The 9,915-nt window shown below is 38.8% G+C and overlaps 1 long non-coding RNA gene across 1 annotated transcript; it reads right to left on the bottom strand.

Annotated features, from left to right (window-relative positions):
- Positions 1-8,312: 8,312 nt before the first annotated feature.
- On the bottom strand, positions 8,313-9,531 carry LOC129658118 (uncharacterized). Its single transcript, XR_008717278.1, has 2 exons — positions 9,445-9,531; positions 8,313-8,604 (listed from the first exon to the last, which is right to left on the bottom strand). It is a non-coding gene; the product is annotated as an uncharacterized LOC129658118 (long non-coding RNA).
- Between the last annotated feature and the right edge of the window lie 384 nt (positions 9,532-9,915).

Here is a 9,915-nt window from a genome sequence, read left to right as displayed (position 1 = left end):
GATTTCTTTTTTGATTTCTTCTGTGATTTGTTGGTTATTCAGCAGCGTGTTGTTCAGCCTCCATATGTTGGAATTTTTAATAGTTTTTCTCCTGTAATTGAGATCTAATCTTACTGCATTGTGGTAAGAAAAGATGCTTGGAATGATTTCTATTTTTTTGAATGTGCCAAGGCTAGCTTTATGGCCCAGGATGTGATCTATCCTGTAGAAGGTTCCATGTGCGCTTGAGAAAAAGGTGAAATTCATTGTTTTGGGATGAAATGTCCTATAGATATCAATTAGGTCTAACTGATCTATTGTATCGTTTAAAGTTTGTGTTTCCTTGTTAATTTTCTGTTTAGTTGATCTATCCATAGGTGTGAGTGGGGTATTAAAGTCTCCCACTATTTTTGTGTTATTGTTAATTTCTCCTTTCATACTTGTTAGCATTTGTCTTACATACTGCGGTGCTCCCGTGTTGGGTGCATATATATTTATAATTGTTATATCTTCTTCTTGGATTGATCCTTTGATTATTATGTAGTGACCTTCTTTGTCTCTTTTCACAGCCTTTGTTTTAAAGTCTATTTTATCTGATATGAGTATTGCTACTCCTTCTTTCTTTTGGTCCCTATTTGCATGGAAAATCTTTTTCCAGCCCTTCACTTTCAGTCTGTATGTGTCCCTTGTTTTGAGGTGGGACTCTTGTAGACAACATATGTAGGGGTCTTGTTTTTGTATTCATTCAGCCAGTCTTTGTCTTTTGGTTGGGGCATTCAACCCATTTACGTTTAAGGTAATTACTGATAAGTATGATCCCGTTGCCATTTACTTTATTGTTTTGGGTTCGAATTTATACACCGTTTTTGTGTTTCCTGTCTAGAGAATATCCTTTAGTATTTGTTGGAGAGCTGGTTTGGTGGTGCAGAATTCTCTCAGCTTTTGCTTGTCTGAAAAGCTTTTGATTTCTCCTTCATACTTGAATGAGATCCTTGCTGGGTACAATAATCTGGGCTGTAGGTTATTTTCTTTCATCATTTTAAGTATGTCTTGCCATTCCCTCCTGGCTTGAAGAGTTTCTATTGAAAGATCAGCTGTTATCCTTATGGGAATTCCCTTGTGTGTTATTTGTTGTTTTTCCCTTGCTGCTTTTAATATTTGTTCTTTGTGTTTGATCTTTGTTAATTTGATTAATATGTGTCTTGGGGTGTTTCACCTTGGGTTTATCCTGTTTGGGACTCTCTGGGTTTCTTGGACTTGGGTAATTATTTCCTTCCCCATTTTAAGGAAGTTTTCAACTATTATCTCCTCAAGTATTTTCTCATGGTCTTTCTTTTTGTCTTCTTCTTCTGGGACCCCTATGATTCGAATGTTGTAGCGTTTAATATTGTCCTGGAGGTCTCTGAGATTGTCCTCATTTCTTTTAATTCGTTTTTCTTTTATCCTCTCTGATTCATTTATTTCTACCATTCTATCTTCTAATTCACTAATCCTATCTTCTGCCTCTGGTATTCTACTATTTGTTGCCTCCAGAGTATTTTTAATTTCACTTATTGCATTATTCATTATATATTGACTCTTTTTTATTTCTTCTAAGTCCTTGTTAAACCTTTCTTGCATCTTCTCAATCCTTGCCTCCAGTCTATTTATCTGTGATTCCACTTTAATTTCAAGATTTTGGATCAATTTCACTATCATTATTCGGAATTCTTTATCAGGTAGATTCCCTATCTCTTCCTCTTTTTTTTGGTTTGGTGGGCATTTATCCTGTTCCTTTATCTGCTGGCTATTCCTCTGTCTCTTCATCTTGTTTAAATTGCGGAGTTTGGGGCGTCCTTTCTGTATTCTGGCAGTTTGTGGAGTTCTGTTTATTGTGGCATTTCCTCGCTGTGTGTCGGTTTGTACAGGTGGCTTGTCAAGGTTTCCTGGTTAGGGAAGCTTGTGTCGATGTTCTGGTGGATGGAGCTGTATTTCTTCTCTCTGGGGTGTAATGAAATGTCCAGTAATGAGTTATGAGATGTCTATGGTTTTGGGGTGACTTTGGGCAGCCTATATCTTGAAGCTCAGGGGTGTGTTCCTTTGTTGCTGGAGAATTTGCTTGTTATGTCTTGCCCTGGAACTTGTTGGCCCTTGTGTGGTGCTTGGTTTCAGTGTCGGTATGGAGGCGTTTGATGAGAGTCCCTTGGACTGCAAGGAGGTCCAACCAGTCCATTCTGAAGGAGATCAGCCCTGGGATTTCTTTGGAAGGAATGATGCTAAAGCTGAAACTCCAATACTTTGGCCACCTCATGCAAAGAGTTGACTCATTGGAAAAGACTCTGATGCTGGGAGGGATTGGGGGCAGGAGAAGAAGGGGACGACAGAGGATGGGATGGCTGGATGGCATCACTGACTCGATGGACATGAGTCTGAGTGAACTCCGGGAGTTGGTGATGGACAGGGAGGCCTGGCATACTGCGATTCATGGGGTTGCAAAGAGTCAGACACGACTGAGCGACTGAACTGAACTGAACTGAACAGGGAGGTGGTGAAGGACAAGAAAGCCTGGTGTGCTGAAGTTCATGGGGTAACAGAGTCGAACATGACTGAATGACTGAACAGCAACAAAGGTCAAGTCAGATTTTATGTGAGAGTGTTAATTGAGCCAGTAGGTAATAGCATCACTGAACTTACAGGGATGAAAATAACGAGATTTATTTTTCAGTGAATGAATAAATACCCAAACTTCTAAAACTAATGCATGAAATCAAGTTTGTCTTGGGACCACACTCTTTCCCTTTTCTCCTGTGGGGGAAAATAGCAGAATAAAAGAGATGAAAATCTAACTTTTGAAGAGTCTGCCATTGGATGATAGATTTATAGTTATCTGATCCCCTTGTGAAGCAACTTCACCTTAGCGAAGAAGAATGTCCAGGCTCAGAGAAGGGAGGTTTAACCAGTAAAGGAGAAAATGTCCTTGGTTTTCAATTCTGCATCCAAGTTTCAAGATTCTTTCAACCCAACATAATACTGATGAGAAAAGGAACAAATGAAAACAAATTAAAAAACAGTTCAACATTAGAAGTATGGAGGAAAGAGTGCTTGAATAACACTTAAGAAGAAACTCTAGAAATTTTAATTAGGGCAAAAGACCAATTAAGGTGGAATTCATATCCTCTCTGCATTAGTGTTAAGAAGGTGGAGGAGATTATAATCGTTTAGGTAAATAGCTGAGGATAGTGGGTTTCATGGGAATTTGGGATTTTATTAAGAAAGCCAATGAGGGGTAAATTCTACTTAATAGTGCTTCTTAAAGAAGAAATGATGCAAAATGACATAACGAGGGAGAGAAGATTGTGGATCACTCTTGGCCTTAGCTGATGAGCTCATGACAGTTTCAGAGTGGGAACCACAGGAAAAAGAGGTAAGATGTTGAAGAGAAAAGTAAAGCTTGTTAATAAAAGCGTGTTGGTGGTGATGCTTTAGTTGCAAGGTTGTGTTCAAGTCTTGTGACCCCTGGACTGAAACCTGCCAGGCTCCTCTGTCCCATGGTATTTCCCAGGCAAGAATGCTAGAGTGGGTTGCCATTTCTTTCTCCAGAGGATCTTCCTAACCCAGGGATCAAACCTGGGCCTCCTGCATTGCAGGTGGATTCTTTACTGATTGAGCTATCAGGGAAGCCAAAAGCATATTACTGAGCATTTTCCATCTACTAGTATTTTCCAGGATGTCTGATCCTTACAAAGCATCATATTATCCAGCCCATGCCTCAAAAAATAAACAAGTAAATAAACAAGTAAAGCAACAAAGAGGAGGAATATATGTTGCGCTGTGCTTGTGCTTGGTTGCTTCAGCTGTGTCGGACTCTGAAACCCCATGGACTGTAGCCCGCCAGGCTCCTCTGTCCATGGGGTTCTCCAGGCAAGAATACTGGAGTGGGTTACCATGCCCTCCTCTAGAGGATCTTCCCAACATAGGGATCGAATCCAGGTCTCCCGCATTGCAGGAATTCTTTACTGTCTGGGTCACCAGGGAAGAGCAGAGGAATATATAGTCACATGTAAACACATGAAACATGTCTTACTTTTACTTATTAGAATTTTCATGTGAACCATTTTTAAAGTGTTTATTTTTGCTATTGTTACAATACTGCTTATGTTTTATGCTTTGGTTTTTGGCCATGAGGCATGTGGGATTTTACCTACCTGACTAGAGATCAAACTCACTCCCCTTTCTTTAGAAAATGAAGTCTTAACCACTGGACGACCAGGGAAGTCCCAAGACAGGTCTCACGTACTACAAGTCACTTCATTTGTAAGTGGTATTGCATGGAAGTTCATACCTGTTTTTCATTGCCTGTATTTTTATGTACCACTTCGGTTACTCACAAGGTCAACTCCTCCACCTTTTCAAAAAAACCTACTGAAGTGTTGGTTCTTGAGAATAGACATCACTGATCATCCGTATTTAAAAGAGCACCCAGAGAAATGTAGGTAACAAAACAGAAACAGACTCACAGTTATAGAGAACGGACCAGTAGTTGCCAGAGGAAAGTGGGGCGCAGAAAAGGAGAATGGGATTGAGACATGAACTACTATGTATAAAATTAATAAGCACCAAGGATACAGCAAAGGTGCTGATGGCCCTTATTTTATAACTTTAAATGGAGCGTAATCTATAAAGCTTGGATCACTATATTGTGTGCCTAAATGAATATAATATTGTAAATGAACCATACATTAATAACAGTTATAATAAAATGATGGCTTGGGAAGAGGAAAAAAATAGCATTTTCTAATCCCTATGTCTGTGATTTCCTTTTTATTCATCTTTGGTATAATTCTTTAGAACACTTACCCCTGTTTGAACTTTATAATGCCATCAATCTGTTACTTTCCTTCGACCATCTATTAAAATCCCTACACCTAGAATAAGAACTCAGAACTCAGTCTTACCAGTGGCACTAGTGGTAAAGAATCCATCGCCATGCAGGAGACACAAGAGACATGGGTTCAATCCCTGGGTCAGGAAAATGCCCTGGAGTTGTAAATGCAATCTGCTCCAGTATTCTTGCTTGAAAAATTCCGTGGACAGAGAAGCCTGGCAGGCTAGTCCATGGGGCCGCAGAGAATCAGACAAGACTGAGCAACTAAGCACAGCACCCAGAACCTAAAATGAAGTATATGCCAATACATATTTTTGAATGATTGGATGAATAAACATTAATTTTAAATGGTAGAATGTTTTGTCCTTATCTGCTACTCATGTTTTCTTCATTTAATAATAATTGGAAATTTCTTATATGAACTTTGACAGGAATTTCTCATTCATTGTAATGAAGAGTATTCCATTCCATAAGTGTAGCATAATATATTTAACAACTTTCCCTTAGGTAGATCTTCTACTCTATTTTTTAGAGGGAAAAAAGAGGTTGAAATGAACCTCATATTTAAAATTTTGTAATTACGTGAGTCTGTATATAGAACAACTGCTTAAAAATTAATTTCTGGGTCAGGAAGTATGGGTATTTGATAACTGTCATTTTGCCCTCCAGTGGAGATTGTAGCAGTTTATACTGTAACCAGCAATAATGGGAATGTGTTCAACCCATTGCCATTATACTGTGTTATTAAGTGGCTTTCTCCTTAGAAGTCTTAAAGATGAAAAATGATGTATCATTGTAGCTTTATTTTGTATTTATTTTCTTAAACTATGTTTGCTCTTCTGTGAAATTATGTCTTGATAATTATTCTCATGAAGGGTTGGGATTTTCTTTGTAATTTTTATTAACTGTACATTAAGAAAACAAGGCCTTCACTTGTAATATGTGCTGTAAACTTTTTATCCAACTTGTGCTTGCATTTTTGCCTTGCAGCATGTTTTATATTATGTATATGAACAAAGCTAGTGGAGGTGATGGAATTCCAGTGGAGCTATTTCAAATCCTGAAAGATGATGCTGTGAAAGTGCTGCATTCAATATGCCAGCAAATTTGGAAAACTCAGCAGTGGCCACAGGACTGGAAAAGGTCAGTTTTCATTCCAATCCCAAAGAAAGGCAATGCCAAAGAATGCTCAAACTACCACACAATTGCACTCATCTCACACACTAGTAAAGTAATGCTCAAAATTCTCCAAGCCAGGCTTCAGCAATATGTGAACCGTGAACTTCCTGATATTCAAGCTGGTTTTAGAAAAGGCAGAGGAACCAGAGATCAAATTGCCAACATCCGCTGGATCATTGGAAAAGCAAGAAAGTTCCAGAAAAATATCTATTTCTGCTTTATTGACTATGCCAAAGCCTTTGACTGTGTGGATCACAATAAACTGTGGAAAATTCTGAAAGAGATGGGAATACCAGACCACCTGATCTGCCTCTTGAGAAACGTATATGCAGATCAGGAAGCAACAGTTAGAACCAGACAGGGAACAACAGACTGGTTCCAAATAGGAAAAGGAGTACGTCAGGGCTGTATATTATTACCCTGCTTATTTAACTTATATGCAGAGTACATCATGAGAAACGCTGGACTGGAAGAAACACAAGCTGGAATCAAGATTGCCGGGAGAAATATCAATAACCTCAGATATGCAGATGACACCACCCTTATGGCAGAACGTGAACAGGATCTCAAAAGCCTCTTGATGAAAGTGAAAGAGGAGAGTGAAAAAGTTGGCTTAAAGCTCAACATTCAGAAAATGAAGATCATGGCATCCAGTCCCATGACTTCATGGGAAAAGATGGGGAAACAATGGAAACAGTGTCAGACTTTATTTTTGGGGGCTCCAAAATCACTGCAGATGGTGACTGCAGCCATGAAATTAAAAGACGCTTACTCCTTGGAAGGAAAGTTATGACCAACCTAGATAGCATATTCAAAAGCAGAGACATTACTTTGCCAACAAAGGTCCGTCTAGTCAAGGCTATGATTTTTCCTACGGTCATGTATGGATGTGAGAGTTGTACTGTGAAGAAGTCTGAGCGCCGAAGAATTGATGCTGTTGAACTGTGGTGTTGGAGAAGACTCTTGAGAGTCCCTTGGACTGCAAGGAACTCCAACCAGTCCATTCTGAAGCAGATCAGCCCTGGGATTTCTTTGGAAGGAATGATGCTGAAGCTGAAAGTCCAGTACTTTGGCCACCTCATGCGAAGAGTTGACTCATTGGAACAGACTCTGATGCTGGGAGGGATTGGGGACAGGAGGAGAAGGGGACGACAGAGGATGAGATGGCTGGATGGCATCCCTGACTCGATGGACGTGAGTCTCAGTGAACTCCAGGAGTTGGTGATGGACAGGGAGGCTTGGCATGCTGCGATTCATGGGGCCGGGAAGAGTCGGACACAACTGAGCGACTGAACTGAACTGAACTGAACTGAAAATGTTTATAGCTTTCATCATTACTAAACATGTATTTTCAAAAAATATTTATGAAAATAATCTTTAGTTTTTATCTTTTTAAGATCATTTAAGTTCCTAACTCCTTGATATTTTTCATTTTTACTTATGTATAGAATGTATTTTCTTTTCATGGGAAGGCATCTTATGCATTTAACTTTATACTATAAACTTGAAAAAGGAAGGGATAGTCTATCCTTTTGGGGATTAGAATTTAGTAACATCAAAATAACTACATAGCTGTCAAGTTTTGTATGTTGTTCCTTACATGTTTCTATGTCAAACACTGAGGAAAGTAAATTAAATGAGCAATATGTTTCTATTTACTTTCCTGTCATTTCATATAGTTTTCCTACAGTAATTATAAAGATATATCCTAAACTATTTATTAAATAAATATTTAAAATTTCTTGATCTGTATTAAAACTATAAGCTTTATCTATAAATGACTCTTCTGTATTTCATTTTTAGCTTATTTTTGAATGATATTTAGATTGGTCCACATTTTCATCTCATTTTCTCACTATAACATTGCCCAGAATTTTATTTTTAAGCCTCTCTGAGTCAATTTATAGACCTATCCTTTTCCTTTGCAATCCTATGTTATATTCTTTGTATTTAAATGGGCAATTTTATTTTCATTTATTTTTATGAAATATATGTTTGGTCTTGATTTTAGCTCATATTTTATGTGCCACTTTCTGCTTTTACTGCTCATTTTTAAAATCTTTTACTACATGAAATATTTTTTGGTTATGTGTATATCCCTTGATAATTTAGAATTATGTTCCATTAATTGCTCTTCTTAGTGTTACTTTTCTAACTACAACTTTGTATAAATTCTTGCTATTCCACTCGTTTATACAGCAACTATTGAATCTTCAGGATGAGCAATTATAAGATTACAACACTAGTGTCTTCATTTAGTTTCTCCCAGAAGCAGATCTTGAGACAAAGATTTCAAGTCTAAAGTCATTTATTTGGAAGATGATGATAGGAAAGTGGGGATGGAAAAAGGCACTGAGGAGGTGTTATCCAGCCAGCTCCCACCATGAGAGCCTGGAATGGAGTTTTGCTGGGAATCTCTTAGGACCAGTGCAAAACACTCTCAGCATCATCTCATCTGAAGGTGAGGAGACTTGGGATTGTAAGCCAATCCACTCTGGTAACTTTTTGAGGGCTGCTCCCAGGAGTGTCGATTTCCTTGTACTTCTGACTTTTCTCACAGCGGAAGTGACACCAGTAACTTTCTAGGACAAAGAAACACAAGTACTCAAAGTTGAAATTTTCTCCCCTAAAATTGAAATGGCTTGGAGATATAGACAAGACACCCATAGATATTCTATAGCCCATCTCTTGCACTGCACAGATTCACTTAGGTCCCATGTCAAATTCCCATCAGTGGTTATCTGAGATGGTGGCCTTCCCAATGTCTAAAGAAAGGAAGTCTTACAAAGGAAGCCTTGATAAAACAAGCTCAAGTTCCAACTGCTAAAAGCTGGTTCTAGAGACTTGATTGATGCCCATCACCTTTTGCCTCTACCACCATTTCTGCTCCTCATTGGTTTTGATGATCTTATTAGGTTATGGTTGTTACAACTTCTTCTTTACTATGATTATAAGACAGAACTTGGAGGCATCAAGACATGCCCCTAGAAATTCCTTGAGTTTGATGCTTACTGATCCTTATAATAGCAACATTACCTTCTTGTGATTATTGAGGTCAACTGATGGTACCCATTATAGTCATTGTTTTCTTAGCCTGTTATACTACTTGCATGAAGAGTCACATGATGGGAGACATAGTAGAATTCTCACTGTATCTCTGGAAAGATCATTCTGCTGCCCCTTTGATTGGACCTCTAGAATCCAGCAAAACCTAAAGATGGAAACAGGTAGGTATAGAAAGCACACATTCCCCAAGAGGATCACAGAGAGCGATGATGAGGGGGGTCACTTCCACCTCCTACTTCTTGGATTCTGGACCTAATTTACCTACCACATCATACACATCAGATCATAGCTATTGGTTGAATATACATCAAATATTGAAGGGCATCAATACCCTTCAGATCCGTAGGGTATCATACCTGAGCTGGCGCCTTAACTGTATCTTGAAGAATCTATCCTAGGGTTCCTGATGGTCAGGATGGAAGTGATGGAATGCATGAAAGAACCGGTGGATCTTGTGGTCACATGCAAAGTGTCACTCTTGCTTGTTGCTTTAAGTCAGTCCCTTGGTCTGAAATACATTCAGTCACTCAGTCATGTTCGACTCTTTGCAGCCCCATGGACTGTATGTAGCCTACTAGAATCGTCTGCTCATGAAATTTTTCAGGCAAGAATAGTTCAGTTGATCACTATTTCCTACTCCAGGAGATCTTCCTGATGCAGAGACTGAACCTATGTCTCCCGTGTCTCCTGCATTGGCAGACAAAAATTCTTTACCAATAGCACCATCTGGGAAACCTTGATCTGAGATAGTATTGTGCGAAATCCCATGACAATAACCTAAGGACCTATCATACAGTGGTTCTGGTCAAAGCACTCAGAATAAAGGA

The sequence above is a fragment of the Bubalus kerabau genome, chromosome 7 (genome assembly GCF_029407905.1).
Source record: "Bubalus kerabau isolate K-KA32 ecotype Philippines breed swamp buffalo chromosome 7, PCC_UOA_SB_1v2, whole genome shotgun sequence".
In the NCBI taxonomy this organism is placed as follows: domain Eukaryota; kingdom Metazoa; phylum Chordata; class Mammalia; order Artiodactyla; family Bovidae; genus Bubalus; species Bubalus kerabau.
The sequence above is the reverse complement of the archived record's forward strand: the minus strand, read 5'-3'. Positions and strand labels throughout refer to the sequence as shown.